This window comes from Capricornis sumatraensis, chromosome 15 (genome assembly GCF_032405125.1).
Source record: "Capricornis sumatraensis isolate serow.1 chromosome 15, serow.2, whole genome shotgun sequence".
NCBI classification, from domain to species: domain Eukaryota; kingdom Metazoa; phylum Chordata; class Mammalia; order Artiodactyla; family Bovidae; genus Capricornis; species Capricornis sumatraensis.
In genome coordinates, this window is record NC_091083.1 from 40,391,065 (window position 1) to 40,418,079 (window position 27,015).

Here is a 27,015-nt window from a genome sequence, read left to right on the forward strand (position 1 = left end):
TCACTGTTTCTACTGTTTCCCCATCTATTTGCCATGAAATGATGGGAACAGATGCCATGATCTTCGTTTTCTGAATGTTGAGCTTTAAGCCAACTTTTTCACTCTCCTCTTTCACTTTCATCAAGGGGCTCTTTAGTTCTTCTTCACTTTCTGCCATAAGGGTGGTGTTATCTGTATAACTGAGGTTATTGATTTTTCTCCCAGCAATCTTGACTCCAACTTGTACTTTATCCAGTGCAGAGCTTCTCATGATGTACTTTGCATATAAGTTAAATAAGCACGGTTACAACATACAGCCTTGACGTACTCCTTTTCCTATTTGGAACCAGTCTGTTGTTCCACGTCCACATCCAACTGTTGGTTACTAACCTGCAAACAGATTTCTCAAGAGGCAGGTCAGGTGGTCTGGTATTCCCATTTCTTTCAAAATTTTCTACAGTTTAGTGTGATCCACACAGTCAAAGGCTTTGGCATAGTCAATAAAGCAGAAATAGATGTTTTTCTGGAACTCTCTTGCTTTTTCCATGATTCAGTGTGTGTTGGCAATTTGATCTCTGGTTCCTCTGCCTTTTCTAAAACCAGCTGAACATTTGGAAGTTCATGGTTCATGTATAGCTGAAGCCTGGCTTGGAGAATTTTGAGCATTACTTTACCTGAGTGTGATGAGTGCAATTGTGCAGTAGTTTGAACATTCTTTGGCATTGCCTTCCTTTGGGATTGGAATGAAAACTGACCTTTTCCAGTCCTGTGGCCACTGCTCCGTTTTCCAAATTTGCTGGCATATTGAGTGCAGCACTTTCACAGCATCATCTTTTAGGATTTGAAAAAGCTCAACTGCAATTCCATCACCTCCACTAGCTTTGTTTGTAGTGATGCTTCCTAAGGCCCACTTGACTTCACATTCCAGGATGTCTGGCTCTAGGTGAGTGATCACACCATTGTGATTCTCTTGGTTGTGAAGATGTTTTCTGTACAGTTCTTCTGTGTATTCTTGCCACCTCTTCTTAATATCTTCTGCTTCCATTAGGTCCATACCATCTCTGTCCTTTGTTGTGCTCATCTTTGCATGAAATGCAACTATTCTGGTTGACTCTTATGCAACGAGCCAAGAATGAATCCACTGACTGGGCTTTCAGAACCACAAAGATATACTAAAATATTGCAAATGGCTAATTCCGGCATATTTCTCCCTTCAATCTTGATTCCAGCTTGTGCTTCATCCAGCCCAGTGTTTCTCTTGATGTACTCTGCATATAAGTTAAATAAGCAGGGTGTTAAATAACATTTTTAAACAGTATTTATAAGCCAAGGAAGCATGTCTTTGATTTTAGTTTATTGACTATTCTTAATAGTGCATTTTCATCAGATTGGATTGGGCCAATAAGGAATTCTATAATTGGTCTTTGGTTTGTTAGTGGCTATTCAAACTCACTTTCAAAAAAAAAGGTTAAGAATACCGGATAAAAATTAGACCATGAGCAGCTCTAAATAACATCACAAGAAACATAGTCTTAGAAAATATCCTGAAGATGTATGCTTCACATCCTTACTATTGTTGAAATTGCACTTTGTCACGTAGGGTAGCCTAGCAGATGCAATATTTCAGCGGCTTTTTGGTTTACGGAGGGCTCTGAACTGGAAACAAATGCATAGGAAATGTGACCAGAAAAGTCAAAAGAAAACCCTATACAAATAACAAGATTAATCATGGCTATGCAATCAAGATTGACATTCCAGAAGGCCATAAAACTCATGACGCCCACAATCACAGAAGCAATAGCAAAAGTTATCCACAAAGAACACAGGAGATGAGGAATTAACAATAAGGAAACAATGAACATAGCTGTTGATGCAACAGTCACATTTTGAACAGTGTTTTCTAATATTGCAGAATACTGATTAAAATACATGAATGCCTGGTTATACACCATTAGGGAAGCTTCACACTTCTCTGTCATGTCTGGAACTGGAGTAACATGGGCTTCTTATTGGTTGAAGGAGAAATACCGATGGTTTGAATGAAGGCCTGGGAGCAAATGATATCCTGTGATGATGTAATATTAATATCATACACAAAAAGTGGAAATCCCATTAAAAAGTGGGAATATTGCTTGGAAAAGCTGTCTTATTTAAATCTTGATGGAGTTTTTCTATATATTTTATATATTCTCGTAACAAAAACTCTGTAAGATTTTAATCTACATACTCATCGTTTTCAAACTCTGCCAGACATTTTTCCAGTTTTTGCCCAGTAACTTTATCCCAGTAGTCAAGAGTCTGTACAAAGTGCAGAGTTATTACAGAACAAGGAGTGATGAGTTGTCTTATGGACTCAGAGGCAACCAGAGAAGGTGTTAGAGAAAGCAGTATCCAGACACAGACTCCGCAAGGTTAATGAGACCTTAAGAGATGGGCAAGGTCCATCTCTGGGATAACCATAACCCTGGGACCATAACTTGAAAACCGTTCTTCTACATTAAAATATGGTGTGATGTAGGAGTCATCACTTGCCAGATTTCAGAGATCTAAACCTTCCTGGACTCAGAAACACCCATATATACTACTTATGATGTACAAAATCTTGGACTCGGTGCTTATGAGAAAAGGACCAAATTAGTCTCTAAAGAATAGATTCACTGGATGGATATCAGCTTTATATTCATCTTGGAGAGAATTACATGGGAGGCACCAGGACTATTTAATGAGGAAAATTTTTGGTCAGTTGTTTCCGGCTTCTTCAACCAGCATAGACAGACTACTTCTCTTTTACCATCCAGGGCCATAAATGCTCTAAAACAGGTGATGTTATAAAAATAACAAAAGAGCAGGGTTGTTCCTGTATAGATGCAAAAGTATTGTACAGACCTGAAAGAGGTTCCTGTATAGAAGGCCAGGACATTGGTGATGGTGGTGATTGTAATGGGTACTACCACTTTTGCATAGACATCAGACATCCACTTGCTCATGCTATCCATGCTGTCTTCTGCCAGGCAGAATCATGGTAAACATGTCATTGATCCCAACACCTGTTAGAGAAAGAAGCAGAGTATTCGTACTTTTTAAACATCCATTAAAAGTTAACCAGATCAACTCAAACTGTTTTCTTTGCCTGTCTCTCAAGTTCTCATTGATCTTGAGGAGTCTGTGTTTGAATACAGCTTTTTCTGACACCTTCTCTGGTTGCCTCTGAGTCCACAAGACAACTCATCACTCCTTGCTCTGTGACAACTCTGTGCTTTGTACACACTCCTATTTGTACACATAGCTCAGTACACTCTACTCCTAGTCATCATTCAGGGTATTCAATGAAGAGTCAGGAAACCTGGCCGACAGGGTATTAGGTGAAGCAGGATTAGCAATGTATCTCTGATTCCATCAGAACATTTGAGAGACCATTTTCTTTTATAAACCACTTTATTCTAAGGCACTAATATCGAGGAGACATCCTGTTGTTTAAAATATAAGCTGGATTTATCTGTTCTCCAGTTGGCATCTAGCTATCAATGTGGTATGATTTTAAAGGCACCTCGTAGTTTATACACACACGGATATCTACATACATGTAGTTTTCCTGTTAGTCTGTTTCTGATACCGAGAATGCTATCATTCAAACCACCTGCCCAAGTTAAAGCATTATGTCAGTAAAATGTAGGTACTCTTGAGATCAGAAATATGTACCAAAGTAAACCTTAAGAATCCTTTACATATTAAGTGAATACTAAAGTAACCAGTCTCTTCCACAGTGATGTTTCCTGATTGATTTGTAATAAAGAGGACTGGGGAACATTTGAGGACTCTGAAATTGTCACTGAAGGTTAGGAGAGAAGGACTACAGAGAAGAAAGGAGATTACAAAGGATCCTAAGCATGTTGCAGGTAAATTTCACTTCCCTCAAGCTTCCAAGCTTCCTACCGCTTTCACTCCTGTACACCTCTGTTTCTGTGTGTATTGATACAAAATCAATACTTGGAACTGAAAAGTGAAAAGAAACTGACGTCGCTCAGTCATGTCTGACTCTTTGCGACCCCATGGACTATAGCCTGCACCAGGCTTTTCCGTCCATGGGATTTTCCAGGCAAGAATACAGGAGTGGATCGCCATTTCCTTCTCCAGTAGATCTTCCTGACCCAGGGATCGAACCCAGGTCTCCAGCATTGCAGGCAGCCACTTTACCCTCTGAGCCACCAGGGAAGCTTGCAACTGAAATGCTGATTGATTTTAGTACCAGCCTTGTAATATCTTCTCCATGGATTACATGGGAAAGTACTGGGAATCGCAGTTTGCCACTAATTCCGATGTTCTGTGTGTATGATCTGGGAGAAGGGCCTAGTGACACAGGCTTGTGCAGACTGTCACAAACTGCATCCTGACATGCCCCCTGCTGCCAGCTTTGTGGATTTCACTTGCATTCAGCTGGACAAAGGGCAAGAATTCGAACTACTAAGGACCACAAATAAACTCATTGATATGGAATAGGTATTTAAAAATCGGTTTTATTATTTATGGAACTTGGCTCAGAAATTGTCCTCACACATTTCTTGAGCTTCTTAAATCACAGCCCCACCCCCACCCCCGCCACCACGTTCACCCCTACACTCACATGTCTATGTATATACAGACAATAAGAAGATGGTTGGTATGAAATCAGTTGTCTACACTTGAGCTGTTTATGGCTGTGGGGACATTGAATAAGTGTGAGTGTGTTCTAGGAAGGTATACATCCAGTGCACAGTTCCTCCCCTATCTCCCCTAGGAAACCAATTATTAATTCTTTCAAGCTGTTTACTTTCCAAAATATAAACATATTTACCTTCTTATTGTAAAATAAACCCTGAAAGTACAGGAAAATACAAAGAAAAACTTTAAACAACTGCAATTCCACCTGTCAGGGATAATCCTTGCTATATTTTAAGTGTTATCTATACAGAATGTGCTATACAAATATACAATATACAATATATATTTGTATATTGCTCAATTTTAAACGTCTTGTTTCATAACCAGCATTTTTCATTTAACACTTTATATCTACCTCTTTTGAAAGACTGAATAGAATTCCAAAACTTTAATATGCTCTGAGCTGACCAATCCCATGTTGACATAAGATTAACTTGTTTTTGAACAGCAAGAACCACCAAACTATTTTTCGCAGAGGCGACACCATTTTATATCCCACTTGCAATGTATAAGTTTTTATGTTTATAGTTATTATATCTTCTTGATTATCGGCCCTTTTATAAATATATAATGTCGTTCTCTCTCTTTTAACAGTTTTTGAAATAGTCTATGTTGTCTGTTATCAGTACAGGCACTCCTAGCCTTTTTTGGTTACTATTCATAGGGAGTATCTTTTTCAGTCCTCTTAACTTTCAATCTATTTATGTCTTTGGATTTAAAGTGAATCTCTTGTGAATGGTATATAGTTGAATCATGCTATTTTATCCATTCTAACAATACCTGCATTTTGATTGGAAAGTTTAATCTGTTTATGTTTAAAATAATTGCTGACTAGGAAAGACTTACTTCTATTGTTTTGGTAGTTACATTCTGTATATATTATAGCCTATTATCCTCATTTCATTCATTTATGCCTTTTTTTTGTGGCCAAACCCAGGCCCCAACAGTGAAAGTGCTAAAGCGTCCTAACCACTGGACCACCAGGGAACTCCTGATTTATGCTTTCTTTAATGTGTAGTTAGTGAGCTGCTGCGATTGGTCATTTTGCTGCCAGTGATGCCCAAGTCAGCCTGAGCACCGGAATCACATGAAGACATTTTTAGACACGTGGATTCTGCAACTCCTCTATAAACCATAGATCAGACTCTGCAGAGCTGTGTTCCAGGACTGCAGGAATCTAAAGTTCTAAGACTCTCCTAAGTGTAATTCTGAGAAACTGCTTAACTAAGTTCCTTCTTGGGGACTAGAAAATCTGCAAGTGTGTTCACTAGTGTTCTACATTCACATCTTTCCTTCCATTGCCTATTGAACATTAAAATAAAGGTCATTTAGAGTCAACACAGTGACTAGTCAAAGTCAAATCATTCTAGCCAATAATGTACTTCACTTCCCCCATCCTCTGAAAAATTTATATCACCAATCCAGAAACCTGAAAGAGGGAATAGGGCTAAACATGTCATATGTAGCTTTTATCCTGTTAATCTTTCTGATTTCAAGGTTCATCTTGTTACTTTTATCTTCAGTTCAGTTCAGTTCAGTCACTCAGTCGTGTTCAACTCTTTGTGACCCCATGGACTGGCAGCATGCCAGGCTTCCCTGTCCATCACCAACTCCTGCAGTTTACTCAAACTCATGTCCATTGAGTCTGTGATGCCATCCAGCCATCTCATCCCTGTCATCCTCTTCTTCTCCCACCTTCAATCTTTTCCAGCATCAGGGTCTTTTCAAATGAATCAGCTCTTCAAATCAGGTGGCCAAAGTATTGGAGTTTCAGCTTCAACGTCAGTCCTTCCAATGAACACCCAGGACTGATCTCCTTTAGGATGCTCTGGTTGGATCTCCTTGCAGTCCAAGGGACTCTCAAGAGTCTTCTCAAACACCACAGTTCAAAAGCATCGATTCTTCGGTGCTCACCTTTCTTCACAGTCCAACTCTCACATTCATACATGACTACTGGAAAAACCATAGCCTTGACTAGATGGACCTTTGTTGGCAAAGTAATGTCTCTGCTTTTTAATATTCTGTCTAGGTTGGTCACAACATTCCTGCCAAGGAGTAAGTGTCTTTTATCTTAAATGCTTGTAAATCAATATTGTCACTTTAAGAAGGTATTAGTTGTAATCAAATTTTGTTGTGATAAAGAAAATTGCTTTTATTTTTGTGCATGTGTGTGTGTGTGTGTTGATTTGGGGCCCTGAGTTTAACTAATAGCACCAGCAGTTTGAGAAAAGGTGAAATACAGACACACATAGTTGTTTTAATAAGAAGAAAGTTTAATTATTTTAATGTAGTCTTGCATGAATAAGGTGTTTAGTTATATTCTTGCTCTTTGGGAATCAGTAACTCCATTTCCATAGCTGAATTTCTTAGTCTTCAAACCAAACTTAGTTTCTCTCTCCTACTAAAAATTTCTAGAGGCAGTTATCAGTCATTTGGTTTGAAGCAGTTAGCGATGAAGTAAAACAGAAACCTAGAGATTGTCATCAATATTTTAAGATGTAAAGTTGTGGTTGTTAGGGAGTTAAAGTATTAAATCTTTATTTAAAAATTTTTTTTAAATGCTGTGTATATATTCCCATTTTTATTGGTCCAACCTAGAAACAGGCATAAGTTGTATTATTCAAAATGGAGCACGTATTACTTTTTTTTGCAATTAGCAGCCACTTTTCTTGGGCTTCCTCGGTACTCAGCGGTAAAGAATCCTCCTGCAATGCAGGTTTGATCCCTAGGTTAGGAAGATCCCCTAGAGGGAGGGCACGGCCACCTACTCCACTATTCTTGCCTGGAGAATCCCATTGAGAGGAGCATAGTGGGCTACAGTCCATAGGATCACAGACATGACTGAATCGACTGAGCACACACATGCAGCCTCTTTTCTAGAGCACACTTCTCTAGCAGAGGAGAACCATGGATATCTTCTAGAAGGAGGCTTTTATTCTTTTTGTTAGCCACAATATATATTAAACAAGTTTTGACATACAGGAGATATTTAGGATTGTATTTATGGCTAATTGGAGTCATAAGTGGGTGAGAAGATCCCTAGACGTGGGCACTTTCATACTGCTTGCTTCCATTCACACTCCTTTGAAGATCAAAGGGGAATTAGCTCTTTGCAATGTTTTAGTATATCTTTGTGGTTCTGAAAGCCCAGTCAGTGGATTCATGCTTGGCTCATTACATAAGAATCAATCAGAATAGTTGCATTTCATGCAAAGATGAGCACAATAAAGGACAGAAATGGTATGGACCTAATGGAAGCAGAAGATATTAAGAAGAGGTGGCAAGAATACACAGAAGAACTGTACAAAAAAGATCTTCATGACCCAGATAAGCACGATGATCTGATCACTCACCTAGAGCCAGACATTCTGGAATGCTAAGTCAAGTGGGCCTTAGGAAGCATCAATACGAACAAAGCTAGTGGAGGTGATGGAATTGCAGTTGAGCTTTTTCAAATCCTAAAAGATGATGCTGTGAAAGTGCTGCACTCAATATGCCAGCAAATTTGGAAAATGGAGCAGTGGCCACAGGACTGGAAAAGGTCAGTTTTCATTCCAATCCCAAAGGAAGGCAATGCCAAAGAATGTTCAAACTACTTCAAAATTGCACTCATCTCACACACTAGCAAAATAATGCTCAAAATTCTCCAAGCCAGGCTTCAACAGTATGTGAACCATGAACTTCCAGATGTTCAAGCTAAATTTAGAAAAGGCAGAGGAACCAAAGATCAGATTGCCAACATCTGCTGGATCATCAAAACAGCAAGAGAGTTCCAGAAAAACATCTACTTCTGCTTTATTGACGACTCCAAAGCCTTTGTGTAGATCACAACAAACTGGAAAATTCTTCCAGACCACCTGACCTGCTTCCTGAGAAATCTGTATGCAGGTCAAGAAGTAACAGTTAGAACTGGATACGAAACAACAGACTGGTTCCAAATCAGGAAAGGAGTACATCAAGGCTGTATAATGTCACCCTGTTTATTTAAGTTATATGTAGAGTACGTCATGCAAAATACCAGGCTGGATGAAGCACAAGCTGGAATCAAGATTGCTGGGAGAAATATCAGTAACCTTAGATATACAGATGATACCACATTTATAGCAGGAAGTGAAAAACTAAAGAGCCTCTTGATGAAAGTGAAAGAGGAGAGTGAAAAAGTTGGCTTAAAACTCAGCTCTCAGAAAACTAAGATCATGGCATTCGATCCCATCACTTCATGGCAAATAGATGGGAAAACAATGGAAACAGTGAGAGACTTTATTTTGGGGGAGCACCAAAATCACTGAAGATGATGACTGCAGCCATGAAATTAAAAGATGTTTGCTCCTTGGGAGAAAAGCTATCACCAACCTAGATAGCATATTAAAAAGCAGAGACATTACTTTGCCAACATCAGTCCATCTAATCAAAGCTATGGTTTTTCCAGTAGTCATGTATGGATGTGAGAGTTGGACTATAAAGAAAGCTGAGTGCCAAAGAATTGATGCTTTTGGACTGTAGTGTTGGAGAAGGCTTTTGAGAGTCCCTTGGACTACAAGGTGATCCAATCAGTTAATCCTAAAGGAAATCAGTCCTGAACATTCATTGAAAAGACTGCTGCTGAACTGAAACTCCAATACTTTGGCCACCTGATGGGAAGAACTGACTCATTTGAAAAGACCCTGATGCTAGAAAAGATTGAAGGCAGGAGGAGAAGGGGGCAACTGCCGGGGTCCAGCCCCGATGGATCCAGGGTGATTTGAAGGTGGGGACGGAGTCGGCGTCTTTGGAAAAATACATATTTAATCACAGATATAAAGAGATTAGAAATGGATAGTGTAGTAGGAAGATTAGTGGAGAAAAAGAGCCTGAATAACTTGGATTATGTGGAATAGCATCCATGCTCCAGATGGGAATTCAGCCAGAAAAACGGGAGCAAGAAAGAAGCGACATGGGGGAATCAGTCTTTCTGGAAACTGATCCTATTTCTTTATATTGGGGTTTGCTTATATACCTTTTGTTACACATAGGGATGAATACAGAGTCACGTGGGAGTCAGCAGGTGCTTCACATAAATGTATAAAAAAAAGTACATCATCTTCTGGCCATGAGTGAGACCTGCTGACATTTTATGATCCTTTCTTTCTGATAACCAAAAAACTTATTTCTTCCAAGGGTTTTTTTTCTTAAACTAGGCACCACCCTCCAAATAAAGTTACATTCCTATAGGGTGAGGGTGTAGTGAGTTACAGTTAAGAAAGGAATTTATTTAACCCAAGGTTAACATGATTAGTCTTAAAGGTTAATACTTATTTCTCCTATATGCTTAAAGGTTAATACTTATTTCTCCTATATGTTAGTTATATTCATTATAAGGGCAGGGAACATGGAGATTTAGCAGCAAACATCAGCCCAACAAGTGAAAATCCTTTCACCAATGTTCCCCTTAAGATCTATTTAGTCTTAAGATATGATAAAGTTACATTTTTACATAGCAAGGACACAGTGATTTATAACAAAGTACAGTGATCTATTACAAAAGAGAAAATCCATTAACTCAAAAAGTCTAGTATTGCTAACCTTAAAAACTACTTTATTTCCTTTTCTATATTCCAAATACATTGATTAATATATTCCCAGGTGCCTAAGGATATGGAGGCCTGGCGGCAATCATTGACTCAACAAGAAGAAAAAGTCCTATGCTAATTAAGACTCTCAAAATACTCCAAAACTCTCTGTGCTGTTTATGGTTGAGAGGTAGTAAACAATCATGTGCCTAGTGGCAGCAGTATGGATAATCCTGTCACACAAGCTAGTCTGTCAGCAGAGAGGTTTGACCTGAGACATCCTTGTCCCACCCAGAGCAGGGAATTAGCAGCAATTATTGACACAACAAATGAAAAACCCTTCACCAATATAATTCCTAACCAACCCACTATATTAATAATTTCCAACTCCCCAAAAGAATTTGCCTTTAGTAAGTCTAAAACATCTCGTGCCTCTCAGATTGGGAGGCTGTAAACAATCACATGTGGCTGGACGAACCTATACAGTTGGGCTAGATAACCTTCAGAGGAGTCTGTAAGCTGAAACAGTCTTGTCATGCCCAGGAATTTTTATTGCCTTGGAGCTGCACATTTACTCCTCTTCCGAGAGAAATGGTTATGGGGGAGAGCCCCCTGTAAAGTCAGAGGTGTAGGTGAGAGCATAAAACAGACTCTGGTTTTGGGGTTAGATGCTCGGGAACAGGGGGTTTCCTGAGGCTTGATCACGCCTTTGCGTATGCCAAGCCTCCTTCCTCATGACCTTTGCCATGGGCGGAGTTCCTCACGCTGGCCCCGGCAGACAACAGAGGATGAGATGGTTAGATGGCATCACTGACACGATGGACTTGAGTTTGAGTGGGCTCCGGGAGTTGGTGATGGACAGGGAATCCTTGGGTGCTGAAGTCCATGGGGTCGCAAAGAGTCAGACATGACTGAGCGACTGAACTGAACAGATTCCCAGCTTTTCTGTCCCCTCCCCACCTTTGTTTTGGTTCAGTTGGAATGGGCTAGTGACTGGAAATTAACGTTCTCCTGCAGACAAGTATGGGAATCATTACCCCTGAGGACTCTGAAGAGGTGTCTGAGTCAAGAATGTTATGAATTGCTGGAATTTCAGTATGGAAGCTACCACCACAAGTTCCATGACTTTTCCCTCCAAATTTACAGGTGTGACTGTATACGAAACAAAATGTGGGTCGTAGCCTTTGGAGTCATTTCTGCTGCCTTGGCAGTGGTGAGCAGCTTTGGCCTGATGTTGTACACTGGGCTGCCATTTATGATCATAGTTGCAAGTTCACCATTTCTTATTCTTGGTGAGTAAAACAAAGTGTGAGAATCCACACTGTGTGTGTGTGGGGGGGGGGGGGAGGTAGTACAGGGTATGTAAAAGAAGGGTATTGTGTTAGATTAAGCAAAATAATTATATATAGGTGACTCCACAGATCCAAAATAAGGAATCAGGAGAAAAAGAAAATCAAATGGAATTATGTGCTTTTAAGAGTTGGAAAAATCTAGTACCCCAAATGGAAAAACACACACCAGGGACATGAATAGGCAGTTCACACACACACACACACACACACACACACACACACAGAATCCAAAATGCTAATCATTGAAAATATAAGAAAGAAATATTTGTCTTTTTTGATTAATCAAGGGATGCAAGTTCAACCAAAAGTGAGACATCTTGTCTTCTTATTAGATTAATTAATATTATAGCAAGACTGAAGGTTTGGGGAAGGTTGTATGCAAACAAACACATATTCTGCTGAAGGAAATTTATAAATTGATACACTTTTAAAATATAACTTTGGAACAAATCAAAAGACTTAAAAATTTAGAACAGAATACCTTTGACCAGCCAACTTCACTTTTGGGAATTTGTCCTAATTATTGGACAGGTGATAACAAAATAGAATAAGTATGTTAATTTCAGTGTGATTTAAAAGAGAAAAAGCAAAAACAAGCTAATCCTATATCAACACTCTTTCTCTACTGAATGAATAATTCTAAATATGGTCAGTGTTGGGAACTTCTCTTACATGCAGCCAGCAGCCCCTCAAAATGAGCGAACTCAGTGGGAAGCTGGTAGACCACACGGAAGCATCTCTGAGTAACTATGAGCTGACCCCCCAGGCCAGCTGCTCCACCCTTCTCAGGTAAAACGCCCTGTTGTTCAGTTGCCCAATTGTGTCCAACTGCTTGCAGCCCCATGGACTGCAGCATGCCAGCCTTCCCTGTCCTTGACCATCTCTTGGAGTTTGCTCCAACTCGTCCATTGAGTCAGTGATGTCATCCAACCATCTCATCTTCTGTCATCCTCTTCTCCTCCTGCCTTCAGTCTTTCCCAGCATCAGGGTTTTTTCCAATGATTTGGCTCTTTGCATCAAGTATCCAAAGTATTGGAGCTTCAGTTTCAGCATCAGTCCTTCCAATAAATATTTGGGGTTGATTTCCTTTAGAATCGACTGGTTTGATCTCCTTGCAGTCCAAGGGATTCTCAATACCTCATAGGCTGAAGGAAAGGGCTTGGACCCTCTTGAGCCACAGCATGCTTGCCCGGTTGGCTCGTGCAGGCCAAGCAGATTGCTCCTAGCCCTGGGTGAGCTTCTGGAAGCTTCCATTCCCTTACTTGAGTTACTCCTCCCGTCCTTCCTCCCACTGCCTTTTTTATTGTGAGAGCTTATGGTGAACAGTGTCGGATTCGTGATCTCCAAAGAAGAACATTTAGCTTTGGCACCAGGGACCAGGCTTGGTCACTCCAGAGCTTTTGTATAGCAGAGTTTTATTAAAGTACGAAAAGGGACAGAGAAGGCTTCTGACATAGACATCAGAAGGAGGATGGAGAGTGCCCCTCTGCTAGTTTTAGCAAGCTGTTTTATGTTTGTTAGAAAGTTAGTAATCAGATAAGAGAGACACGTCAAGGCTGATGGAGTTTCACCAGGCTCCTCTTCCACAATATGCATTTTTGAGACAGGATGGCACGAGGTGTGTCATCCCCCAGCCACAAAATGATTGATATGAATACTGGTTTATTGAGCTATTATCAGGCAAAAGTTAGTCTTAGGTGGAACCATTTTGAAGAAAGGCAAATTCCAAAGCAAATACATAGTTTCATTAACATTGCTTAAGAAAAACATTTCCATAGAGAGTTTGTTTCCTCCTGCCACTTAAGGGAGAGAGAAAAAAATATCTGACACTTGCAGCCTATTTCCTCCATTTGGAGACCCCTGGCCTTCCTGCCTGTTACCCTCTCACTTGCTTCCTCACCGCTGTCTGAGGGAGAGCTTCCAACAGCAGGTACAGGTGACACGTCCTGTTCCTTAACAGGTAGCAGCCTGACAACTCCTGTAGACTGTCCTGCAGAGCCCCACTCAGCACGGGCTGCCCGCAAGGTCCTTACTCCTTCTCCAGCCCAGTCCCAGGGCAGAAAGCCTGGCATCAGGTACAGCTGCAAGCACTCTTCTTGGCCTGGAGGGGAGCGTTATAAAGACTCAATCCAGACACATGTAAGAAGGGCTCACTGACGGGCCTGGGTCAGCCAATCTTCACCCATCAGGGGCTCATAGTTGCAGAAAATGGGTCTTGCCACACTGGCCAGTTCCAAGGATCAGGTTTGGGTCCTCAGGGTCAGGATGGACATGTGACTGCAGCTCTGGTTTTGTTTTCTAACCATTTTAACTGATCCATAAGTAGGAAGCAACTTCCCCAAACCCTTCTCTGCATGGGAGGAACCCAGGAGTCCGGGAGAGGAGGGGTGGTGGGTACAAACAGGTGCCTACTGCCCCAGGGTCCATGGAAGCATCTTGAAGATCTGCTGGAAGGAAGACGCACAGAGGGAAGCCCAGGGTCACAGACCTGTCCAGGAGCTGCTGTTTGTTAGTTCAGATCCTGCTCTGAGGGGCTCAGGGTTCACTCTGACCAAGAAATGCATTAGGGATGTTCTGCAACAAGGGTTATGTGCATGGTTCATGTTCGCTGAGCCTTGCCTTGGTGTCCGTCCAGATGGGCGTCTTGCCAGAGAAGGGGCCTGGCCATGTGAACCCAGTAGGCTGCTGGATGCCTGCCCACAAGAGCTCCATGCCTGGTGCAGCGAAGCCCGTGTGCCACAACGAGAGAGAAGCCTTCATGCTGCAAGGAATGAGCCTGAGATTCCATGTGCTGTAACTAAGACACCATGCATCCCAAAATATCCAAATAAATAGATATTTAAAAAACAGACAGCCTGGAAGAAATGGAGAGATTCCTAGAAACAGCCTCTGAAGACTGAATCATGAAGAAGTAGGAAATTGGAACACACCAATAATGAGCAGGAGGCTGAAACAGTCGTTAAAAAACACAAAACTTCCCAACAAAAAAAGGTCAGAATCAGATGATTTCACTGAACCATGTTTCAATTCTACCAAACACGTAAAGAAGAATGAATGCTAGTCCTTCTCATGCATTTCAGGTCCAAATTCTTATACTCAGTCGTGTCTGACTCTTTGCAACCCCATGGACTATATAGTCCATGAAATTCTCCAGGCCAGAATACTGGGGTGGGTAATCTTTCCCTTCTCTAAGGGATCTTCCCAACCTCAAACAATGTCTCCCACATTGCAGGGGGATTCTTTACCAGCTGGGCCAAAAGGGAAGCCCAAGAATACTGGAATGGGTAGCCCATCCCTTCTTCAGCAGATCTTCCTGACCTAGGGATCAAACCCAGGTCTCCTGCACTGCAGGTGGATTCTTTACCAGATGAGCCACAAGGGAAGCAAGCCCTTCTCAAGTGCTTCCAAAAACTGAAAGGAGGAATAGTCTAAAGGAGAATTTCACAAAGAAAATATCTGTAGAAGATACAAGAAGTGTGGGCCACTTTCTCTAATTCTCCTCCCTCACCCTCGTCCCTCTTGTCAGCCTGTCTGCTTCATCACTGTTTCTCTGCGGACATCTGTTCTCTCAGGTTTATGGCTAATGGTGAAAATGTCAGAGCTTCAGAATTTACACATCCTATGATTTAATCTCCAGCAGGGATTCATGACATCTTTGTCTTTCAGGTCCAAATTCTTACAAGAGAAACTGTCTCATTGGTTCAGTTGGGCTTTATTGGTAAACCTGGACCCAAACATCAGTGGCTATGCAGGTGGTGGCGGTGGCGGTGGCTATGGCTTTGCAGGCTATGGACAGAGCACACACTGAGAACTGAAAACACACCGAAGGGCACCACAACATCTTTGTATATTACATGTGTGTGTCTGCTCAGTGGCTCAGTGTGTCCAACTCTTTGTGACCCTGTGGACTGTAGCCCACCAGGCTCCTCTGACCATTGAATTTTCCAGGCAAGAATACTGGAGTGCGTTGCCATTTCCTACTCCAAGGGATCTTTCTGACCCAGGAATTGAACCCTAGTCTCTTGCATGTCCTGCATCTGCAGGCAGATTCTTTACCACTAGAGCCACCTGGGCAGCCTATTATTTCTTAGTTGTGTACATAGACAATACTGATGGCCCAAGTCAATCCGGACAAATTTCAGTGTACTTGCTTACAATTTGCTTAGTGTATTGGTGCCGTGTGGATTATAGAGTGATGGAGAAAGGCTGGTGATTTGTGTTCACAACAAAGAAACTGTATTTAAATATTTAAGCTGTGTCAGTATGAGGCAGAGAAAGGCATGATTTAAATGGTGCTGCGTAGATAATTTTAGCCTCTGTTGTTGTGCTGACATAAAAAAAGAATAACTTTTGTTGCTTTTAGAGGATAAGGAAGAGAGAAGTCGTTTTCCAAAATTGATTTTTTTAAACTCTGAGGATTGAGGTTTGTTTTCATTGTCCTTATTTCAAGGTCAAGAAGATGGAAAATTTTCTAGGTGTGAGAGAAAGTCAGTGTGTTTTGAGGAAATATGACTATTGAAGACAGTCTTAAAGACAAAAGAAGAAACCAGTTTATTATGTATGCTGTGAGTGGTGAATTCTAAGTATAAGGGAAGGAAAGAAAGATTGCTGAAAAATAAGAAGAAATAAATGAGGAGTGTGAGAAGCCTGTTTGGCCAATTTAAAAGAAAAAATAAAGGGAAGGCAAAATCAATACAGATTTATTCCTTAAGTTCATCTGGAAGAAAAATAAAAATATCAATAATTGGTGAAAATAGAAAGAGAATAATGGGTTTCTCCTAATGTAAAATATAATGTAAATATTATATATTTAATATAAAAATAAACTAGATGCTTACAAGAATTAAAGGGGCGGTGCACTGGTCAAACACCTAACAAACAAAGCAATAAAGCAAAATAATGAGAAAGAGACTCTTAAAAAAAAACTGAAAATAAGATACAGGAAATATCACAAAGCAGTGATGAAATAGGATGGGGGAAAGATAGATCTTTGATTTACAATATATGTCCAAATAAAATCCAGGAAGAGGAATCTAATGGAAATGAAACAGAGGAAAGAAATAATACTTTTCAGGTAAACTAGTAGTTGGACTTTAGCTAAATTTGGTTGGGAAATAACTTCCTTAATGTAAAAGCAGGGGAAGAAGTCACAGTTGCTCAGCCTTGTTGTGTCCCTCCACCCAGGGGAGAGCTAACTGATCACAGAGTGAGAGCTGACTTCCTTGCATCTGTGGCAATGGTCTCCTGAAACAGGCGGATCTGTTCTCAGGATCAGGACCTGATGGGTCAAGACTGTATTTCTTTCACTGAGGTCAGTAGACCAACTGCATCCAAACTCCCGAGATAAACTATGAATGAAGGAATCAAGGAAGGAAGGAGGAGGAAGGAGAGAAGGAAGGACAGGAGGGAGGAAGAGAGGGAAGATAAGAGGAGGAAAGAAGATATAATTTAAAAAAAGATTTAAAAGAAATTTAGATTCTATCTTAAACCGAATTCAAGTCTCTGGCAGTACAGCTCAAGACGCTATTTTAACCCACATTTCAAACACAGTATCAAGTTTTGAGAATTGCTGGGTTAAAAAGAAACATTGCTAAGTGGACTAGAAGGAGGGCTTTTGAACAGAGATGTCAGAACATTCCATGGTCCCTGTTGTGACATCCCAGGGTCACCCACAGAAAGACGTGGGTTTCTGGTTAAGGACAGTGCAGGTTCTCTGACTGATCCCTGCCTGATGCCACTCCCTATCCGATCCCACTCCCTACCCTTCACACCCCCTGCCATTCTGTCTGGCTTCACGGCAGCAGTTGGCCCATTTGCTCACAATCAATGGGTAAAAGTGCAAGAGAGAAATCTGCACAGTGTCTAGGCAGATTTTCCATCGCTTGCAGAGAAAGTAAGCTACCTGCCAGTTGTCATCACTAGACTAATTCCTGTTGACTAGGTCCAAACCAGAACTGGCTCATTCAATCTTCATTTCACTTTCCTTCTAAGTTTGAGAGGTTAGAAAGCCGAACACTCTATTTCCCAGGCTTCTTTGCTGTTGGAGATAACGGATGAAAATTCGATTCTGCGAATTGGATCGACTCACATGATACATGGATCACAGGAGCTCAGTGAAGACTGTCTTTCCATGCTCTCTGCTGCTAAGCCAGGGGACTCTGAAACATCTTCCTGTTATACGTCCCCAGTTTCTTGGTGTATAGACACCAGAGGTTTGTTGATGTGGGGACAACTCCAGGGGTGGTCTCCAAGGAGGTAGTTCTGCTGGTGGTCAGTTCTAGAGTGTTCTGACAACAAAGATCCTGGAATCCCAGCCTAGAACTTGTGTTAGACTCCACAGTAACTGTGTAATCACCTAAGACTATGTTCAACCCTTTCTTGCTTAAAATATGCAGAGTGGATTCTGTTCTTACACCAAGCCCTCATGAACAAAGTAACAATAAACAGTGTCAGGGAGTCACTGTTAAATGCCTTGAGCAGGTTTTAAAATGCCAGTTTCACTGAAGAATGGCATTGAAGCAGTAGTAACAATTATTAATTTTACTATTTACCCTTAAAATACATGTCTTTAAAATTTTTTGCATGATGAAATGGGAGGTAAGCATAAAGTACTTTTGCTTCATGCCAAGTCGTGCTTGTCTAAAGGAAAAACACTTGGAAGGTTGTTGAGTTGTGAAATGAACTATTTTCTTTTTCACAAAACATCATTTTTACTCTAAATAACAAATGACAGGCAAAGCAAGTTTATTGAGATTCGGGTATTGGCAGATATTTTCTCAAAAATGCACAAAATAAGCTTGTCATTGCAAGGAAAGTCACTTGGCAGTTGTTGTGAATTACACAAGATAAACTTTCAAAGCAAAAAGTAAAATTTTGGGAAATTTGTGTCTACCACAGTGGACTTGACATTTTCTCAACTTAAACACTTTTCTGATGACATTGGTGGTAAATATACTAAGTACATTTTTTCCCATTGTGGAATGTAGTGGAATATGTTAAAACACATAACTCAGCAGCCAGTGGCTTTCCAGATGGTCACAGGTCAGTGTTACAAAATCAGGTGTGGATTCAAACTGCCATAGAGACAACATATTTTAATGTAACAGAAAAGAAGTTCACTGATGGGCTTTAAGATTTCACAGAGCAGCTAAACTTTAAGGAACTGCTAGTTGTCAGATTTCAATGTAGTGTCAGACAAGAATATACCCAATTATTTGAAAAGGCCATATAACTGTGAGGGTGGATTTTCTTCATGTACTTCAGCCAAAGCACTGCCTTGAAATTGACTGAATGTAGAAGCGGACATGAGAATCTAGGTGTCTTTTATTAAGTTCTATATTAGATATGCAGCAATTTAAAACAAGGCAATTATTCTCACCAATTTTTTGTTTTGGGAAACAATGATCTTTTTCATAAAGATGTTATTTATATTAATATGTAATGACTTTATTATTGCTATTTTAATGCTTTAAGGAATGTTAACATTTTTGTTTGCAATTTATAAGATGATAAATATCCTCAATCAGTTCAGTTCAGTTCAGTCGCTCAGTTGTGTCCGATTCTTTGCGACCCCATGAATTGTTGCAGCACACCAGGCCTCCCTGTCCATCACCATCTCCCGGAGTTCACTCAGACTCACGTCCATCGAGTCAGTGATGCCATCCAGCCATCTCATCCTCTGTCGTGCCCTTTTCCCCCTGCCCCCAATCCTTCCCAGCATCAGAGTCTTTCCAATGAGTCAACCCTTTGCATGAAGTGGCCAAAGTACTGGAGTTTCAGCTTTAGCATCATTCTTTCCAAACAAATCCCAGGGTTGATCTCCTTCAGAATGGACTGGTTGGATCTCCTTGCAGTACAAGGGACTCTCAAGAGTCTTCTCCAATACCACAGTTCAAAAGCATCAACTCTTCGGTGCTCAGCCTTCTTCACAGTCCAACTCTCACATCCATACATGACCACAGGAAAAACCATAGCCTTGACTAGACGGACCTTAGTTGGCAAAGTAATGTCTCTGCTTCTGAATATACTATCTAGGTTGCTCATAACTTTTCTTCCAAGGAACAAGCGTCTTTTAATTTCATGGCTGCAGTCACCATCTGCTGTGATTTTGGAGCCCAAAAAAATACAATCTGACACTGTTTCCACTGTTGCCCCATCTATTTGCCATGAAGTGATGGGACCAGATGCCATGATCTTCGTTTTCTGAATGTTGAGCTTTAAGCCAACTTTTTCACTCTCCTCTTTCACTTTCATCAAGAGGCTTTTTAGCTCCTCTTCACTTTCTGCCATAAGGGTGGTGTCATCTGCCTATCTGAGGTTATTGATATTTCTCCCAGCAAACTTGATTCCAGCTTGTGCTTCTTCCAGCCCAGCGTTTCTCATGATGTACTTTGCATATAAGTTAAATAAGCAGGGTGACAATATACAGCCTTGACATACTCCTTTTCCTGTTTGGAACCAGTCTGTTGTTCCAAGTCCAGTTCTAACTGCTGCTTCCTGACCTGCATATAGGTTTCTCAAGAGGAAGGTCAGGTGGTCTGGTATTCCCATCTCTTTCAGAATTTTCCACAGTTTATTGTGATCCATACAGTCAAAGGTTTTGGCATAGTCAATAAAGCATAAATAGATGTTTTTCTGGAACTCTCTTGCTTTTTCGATGATCCAGCAGATGTTGGCAATTCGATCTCTGGTTCCTCTGCCTTTTCTAAAACCAGCTTGAAAGTCTGGAAGTTCACGGTTCACGTATTGCTGTTGATCCTCAATAATTTGGGGGTGTACAGGGTTTCTGTGAACAAAAACCTTGAGAACTGCTTTAGTGTGCGGTTCAATACATCACCAGGAGGTGGCGTCATGAGCACACGTTGCACTCTCCCTGGCCGTGGCTTAAACTGAACGCTTCAATTTCCCTAGCACATACAACCTTGCACCAAAGACCTAAGGAGTCTAAGACTCTACATGAGTTGATGGTGAGGAAGGAGACGAAAACGAGAGGAAAATCGACTCCAAGTCTTATTAAAGCCCTAAAAGAATCTGTGATCGTCCTTAAGGAGGGAAGGAAGAAAACCAGAGGGTCGGAAATCTGCAGGGGTGAAGTGAGCGCGTTTTAGCGGCAGCGCCTACATTAATGATGCTGGCTCACCTGCACCTTGAACCGGGAAAGCGTCTTTGCATGCCCAGCTGTTAATGAGACCAGACTTTTCCCCGAAGGAAATGCTTCCACTTCTCTGGTTGCTCTTTACACCCAGAGAACGATTTCTTACTGTGAACATCAAGTTACTGTGAGACTTGGCCCTGACTTAATTGTTTACTGTCCACAAATTCAATTTCCCTCACCAAATTAACAGAAGCAGTTCTCTGCGTGGCAAGTCACAACCCTGTAGCTAGTGTATACCTAGAAATGCCAATTTCCTAGCATCATGAAAAATTATTTGATATAACATATATTCACGTGATTTGTTCCTTGGGAAATTTGTTCTAGAAAAGCCACATTATTTCAAAAATGTGGTACCCACCCCCCGGAATGTAATTGTGGTTATTGTAAGGTTAGACTCTGCCAATTCTTCATTGCTAATCACCCAGCCCCATGAGGAACGCTCTGAAAGGTTGATGTCCCCTCCATGGACTGAGGTCACTGTGCTCAGAGATCATCCACCCCTTCTAACTTACAGCTGCTCTTAACTATGAAATGTGAGGCTATTACTGTCCCGAGCTTCAGTTCTGGAGCAGCGTCACTTCCTTTCCCGACCTTCCTTCTCTGTTCCCCGTTCTGTGTCTGCATCCTCCTTGCTGGGCTGGCACAGGCTCACTTCGTTCCTCCTGATTTTCATTTCTCTGTCCCTCAAGGAAATCCCCGTGCCTTGAGCTGATGTCACACCCCCTGGCCTTGCTCTCACTGCCCTCCATCAGACAAGAAAAGGCAGTAGCTGTGTCTTCACCTGCGGAAGGAGAACCCCATCTAGATCCAGCATGGATAGGAGATGAGGCATGATTTCTTAGGGTCTCTCACTTACTACTACCCTGCTTTCCAGAGAGCCACGTGGACTTGACCATCAGAGCCACCCCTCTGATTTGCGACCCCATGGACTGTAGCCTCCCAGGCTTCTCTGTCCATGGGGATTCTCCAGGCAAGAATCCTGGAGTAGGTTGCCATGCCCTCCTCTGGGGATCTTCCCAACCCAGGGATCGAACCCAGGTCTCCCACATTGCAGGTGGATTCTTAACCAACTGAGCCACGAGGGAAGCCCAGCTGGTGGATATCCAAAACCAAATCTGTAAGGCATCGTCTCAGCCTCTGGGCTCTACTTCCATTCCTCCCGGTCTCTGTTCTGTCTTATGACGTAGGAACCTCAATACCTTCTTTGTGCAGAAGTCCACCCATTCACAGGCGCTGCTAGTGATAAAGAACCCGCCTGCCAATGCAAGAAACGTAAGAGACGCAGGTTTGATCCCTGAGTTGGAAAGATCCCCTGCAGAAGGAAATGGCAACTCATTCCAGTATCCTTGCCTGGAAAAATCTCACTGACAGAGAAGCCTGGCGAGCTACAGTCCATAGGGTCACAAAGAGTTGGACACAACTGAAGCAACTTAGCACAGCACATGCACCCACTCACAGCACTGGTGAGCCTGTGCACTTGTGGAACCTTAGGCGAGTTCACAGGAGGACACCGATAGAAATCACGCTGTCATGGGGCTGCAGGTTTTACCAGGCTCCTCTGCTGGGTCCCCCTCCCCTGGTCCCAGTTGCATCCAACTTGCTTGTTCCTTTTTCCCCATCCTTCCTTTGCTTTCATCTCTCCTTTGTCTTCCTGAATCATAAGTATCAATACTTCTCTTTGTTTAGGAAGAAAGGCTGCTTTTACCTTCTCTTCTGTGGCCGGGTCCCAGGAAGGACCCTGTCCTTTAAATTCTCACTGTTCATCCCAGGATGTATCAAGTTATATTTAGAAAACCAAACCAAAACAAAACAAGAGAAGCTCTTTTGGTTAAATAACGGATGACAATTTTTCTAGCTCATTGTTATTTTAGCTTTCAGTTTCTAGTAAATTGGGATCCCGCAGCAGACCCCAAGTCAAGAGTTTTCCCAAGAGTGCCTTACTTGGGAGGTGACCGTGAAGGGGAGGAAAAGCAGTCAGAGCAGTGCAGCACTTACCGTGACGGTGCTGGAATGCTCCTGTGTGGGTCTTTCTGGGACCTGGGCTTCCATTCCTCCTGGGAAATGCCTGGCAGCACATGGGTGGGTCATATGCCAGATGCAGGTTTAATTTTTTAGGAAATTGTCAAACTTTTCCAAAGTGTCTGTGACCTTTTACATTGGCCTGGTGGACTGCAGCCCACCAGGCTCCTCCACCCATGGAGTTTTCCAAGATCTGTATGCCAAAAATGATAAGCAGTGCATATGTGCCAAGTGCTTCAGTTCAGTTCAGTTCAGTTCAGTCGCTCAGTTGTGTCCGACTCTTTGCAACCCCATGAATCGCAGCACACCAGGCCTCCCTGTTCATCACCAACTCCTGGAGCCTACTCAAACTCATGTCCATCGGGGATTCCATCCAGCCATCTTATCCTCTGTCATCCCCTTCTCCTCCTGCCCCCAATCCCTCCCAGCATCAGGGTCTTTTCCAATGAGTCAACTCATTGAACTGAAGTGCTTCATTTATGTCTAACTCTTTGCGACACCATGGACTATAGCCTGCCAGGCTCCTCTGTCCATGAGATTCTCCAGGCAAGAATTTTGGAATGGTTTGCCATGCCCTCCTCCAAGGGATCCTCCCCACCCATGGATCAAACCCACATGTCCTGCATCTCCTGCATTGCAGGTGGATTCTTTACCACTTAAGCCAGCAATGCAAAAGCCGTGGGACAGACAAAATAACTTTGAGAAAAGAACAGCAGAGTTAAGTGATAATTTCACCTGATTTCAAGAATTCTCATAAATCTGGGCAATGTTTAAAAGTTCTGAGGCCTGGCCCATGGTCAGCTGGGGTGGTGCTGAGCAGCAGGAAGCTTGCTGCTACTGCTAAGTCACTTCAGTCGTGTCCGACTCTGTGCGACCCCATAGACTGCAGCCCACCAGGCTCCCCTGTCCCTGGGATTCTCCAGGCAAGAACACTGGAGTGCGTTGCCATTTCCTTCTCCAATGCATGAAAGTGAAAAGTGAAAGTGAAGTCGCTGTCGTGTCTGACTCTTCGCGACCCCATGGACTGCAGCCCACCAGGCTCCTCCACCCATGGGGTTTTCCAGGCAATAATACTGGAGTAGGGTGCCATTGCCTTCTCCAGGAAGTTTAAGTCTCCCTAATTCCTGTGTGCTAACTCGATGCACGTGAGTCTGAATAAACTCCGGGAGTTGGTGATGGACAGGGAGGCCTGGCGTGCTGCGATTCATGGGGTCGCAGAGTCGGACACGACTGATCGACTGAACTGAACTGAACTGAACTGAATTCCTCTGTTCAGACTTCTCTGAAAATTTAAGATTCTTAAGTGAACATATTTCATGAGACCATTAGGGGGCAGCCTAAGCTTAGGACTGCTGGGGTATTGTATTTGCATCACAACAGAGGGTCGAACTGACACTGCATAATTTTTTCAGATAATCAGATAATGTGGGGAAGAGGGGGAAGAGGAAAGAATAAAGAAAATAAGACAGATGCTTACTACCTCTGGTAGTACTTTAAAAAATGCACTAAATATTCACTGGGCATGGGGACTGAGCCTGCCTAGATTAGTTTTTGATTCGGTGGTGATTGATGGCATCCTGATGTAAAAAGTAGCACCTACTACCTACACATGTTGCTGGCTGATAGAATTTTAGACTTAGCCTGGCGCTTGAAACCTTATCAAACTTGGCTCTAGTTTAAACGTCCACGCTCTTCGAAGCTTTCCCAGACTCCTACATAAACCCTCTGTTTCAGCCACATTGGTCTAGTCTAATCACCTCTTTCCCAACTTGAGGACCGCCCCACTCTGACCTTTGAGGCCCCAGTCCTCCTCCCCAGGATGTCCTCTGTTTCCCTCCAGCCCTCAGGGACTGCTCCTCCTCAGAGTCCACTAAGACCTCTTCTTCCTTGCTGCGAGTTTATTGCAAGCGTGTGTGCATGCTCAGTCATATCTAGCTCTTTGCAACCCCATGAACTCTAGCCTGCCAGGCTCCTCTGGCCGTGGAATTTTCCAGGCAAGAATACTGGGGTGGATTGCCATTCCCTACTCCAGGGTATCTTCCCCACCCAGGGATCGAACCCACATCTCCTGCATCTCCTACACTGGCAAGAGGATTCTTTACCACTGAGCCACCTGAGAAGACCCACTCATTAGAGGACACCCCCTGTAATCCTGAATTGCTTCATTCCTTGTCCGACTGACCATATGGGAAGGATCTTTGAGTCCTGGAGCCCCACTCCCTTTTAATTTAATAATCTTTGGTAGTGTTGCATGTAGGTGATTGATCATATTTACTTGATGAAAAATTTTGTTATGATTAGATGAACTTAAAGTGAACTTCCCAAGAAAAGAGCTACATTTTACGATCCTTAACCCTTGTGCTTAACATCCTGCCTGGAACAGTGCAGGTGCTTGATATATGATCATTGCCTTGAGATTAATGCGTCCACGTTCAATATTTCCTTGCTTTAAGCTAAATCTTTTCCCTCCTCCTCTTTTCCCTCCTTCTCTTTTTTCCAAGAGACAGCTTGGTGCAATCTGGCCCTGGGCTGCTGCTTTTCCTTCCCTCCTCCTACCTCCCCTCTCTTCCCCTCTCCTCTCTCTGTTACATGTGCGTCTGTGATAGGCTAAGAAACCCAGGTTTGGTCTCTGCCCCCAGTTTCTGGCACAGAGCTTGCAAAACCTTTGTAACATTCTGAGTGATGGTGCCAGGAACACCTCTTGGTTTAATATTTGTTTTTGATTCCCAGTTCCTGACACAGAGCTCCCGAATTCATTGGAATTTCAGGGGTGATAGCAACATCTTTTGTTCTAATGAAGTCACTCTGGATGGGCTCTCGGATGGCTTCTGAATGGAAGGTGGTCACCAGAAAGACAAAGATGTGATTAGAAGCTTAGGACTTCCAGCTCCATCCTCCATCCTCCAGGAAGAGCGAGAGGATAGAGACTGAGTTAGTGAGAGGTCATGCCTTCATGGTGAAGCCTCCTTTTAAAAAATCCCTAAACTATGGGGTTTGGGGAGTTTCTGGATCTGTGAACACATCCACAGGTGTGGGGTGATGCACACCAACTCCGTAGGGACAGAAGCTCCGCAACATGGGACTTCTCCAGACATCACCCTACGCACCTCTTCATCTGGCTATTCATTCACATCCTTTGTCATGAACCAGTCAGTCCTAAAGGAAATCAGTCCCGGGTATTCATTGGAAGGACTGATGCTGAAGCTCCGATACTCTCGCCACCTGATACGAAGAGTTGACTCATTAGAAAAGACCCTGATGCTGGGAAAGATTGAGGGCAAGAGGAGAAGGGGACGACAGAGGATGAGATGCTTAGATGGCATCACTGCCTTGATGGACATGAGTTGAGCAAACTCTGGGAGATGGTGGAGGGACAGGGAAGCCTGGTGTGCTGCAGTCCATGGGGTTGCAAAGAGTTGTATACAACTGAGCGACTGAAAGACAACAATAAACCAATGTAAATGTAAGTGCTTTCCTGAGTTCTGTGAGCCATTTTCACAAATAATGGAACCTGGAAGGGAGTCGTGGGAACACACTCCAGTCTAGACCCGGGTAGTCAGAAGTACAGGTGATGTGACAGCTCAGGAAGTGGGATCAGCCTTGCAGGCCAATTCCCTAACATGTGGGTTCTGTGCTGACTCTGGGTAGCTAGTGTCAGCACTGAATTAAGTTGTAGGTCACCCCTTACCACTGAGGTCGAGAGAATGGTTATCAGCGAGAAGAAAAACCCTATACATTAGTGTCAGAAGTTTTATGAGGGGAGAAATGGTTCTCCTTGAGCTTTATTAACACATTCAATAACAAGACTGAAGCAGAGACAGGCACAATAGCCAAGGTATTTACAACAACTCTCAAGCATTCTGCACAGAGCCGTGATGTTACTGGTGACATAGTCGTAAGAGCCACCAATGCCACTCTGGTTTATCAAGCGATGTTCAGGGTTGAAAAAACGTGTCAAATTGTGGCAGAATTTAGTGAGCATGAAGATGTAATTTCTCCCCAGATATGCTCACAGATCCATTCTGTCTAGAAACCTTTGGTGCCAGGAGGGGTCTGTGGTGTCTCCAAGTTAAAAACCTCTCTTGTAACATGATAAGTGAAGTGTGTGTTTTTCTTTAATGATCAAACGAATTCTCTTTCATTTTCTTTTTATTAAAAAAATTCTAATCTTCAGAAAACTTTCTAAGCTGCTACCTTTGGGTATTGGAGAAGGAAATGGCAACCCACTCCAGCATTGTTGCCTGGAGAACCCCATGAACAGAAG

At 42.4% G+C, this 27,015-nt stretch overlaps 1 pseudogene; it reads right to left on the reverse strand.

Annotated features, from left to right (window-relative positions):
• Positions 1 to 1,418: 1,418 nt before the first annotated feature.
• On the reverse strand, positions 1,419 to 21,356 carry LOC138091096 (patched domain-containing protein 3-like; annotated as a pseudogene).
• Positions 21,357 to 27,015: the final 5,659 nt, after the last annotated feature.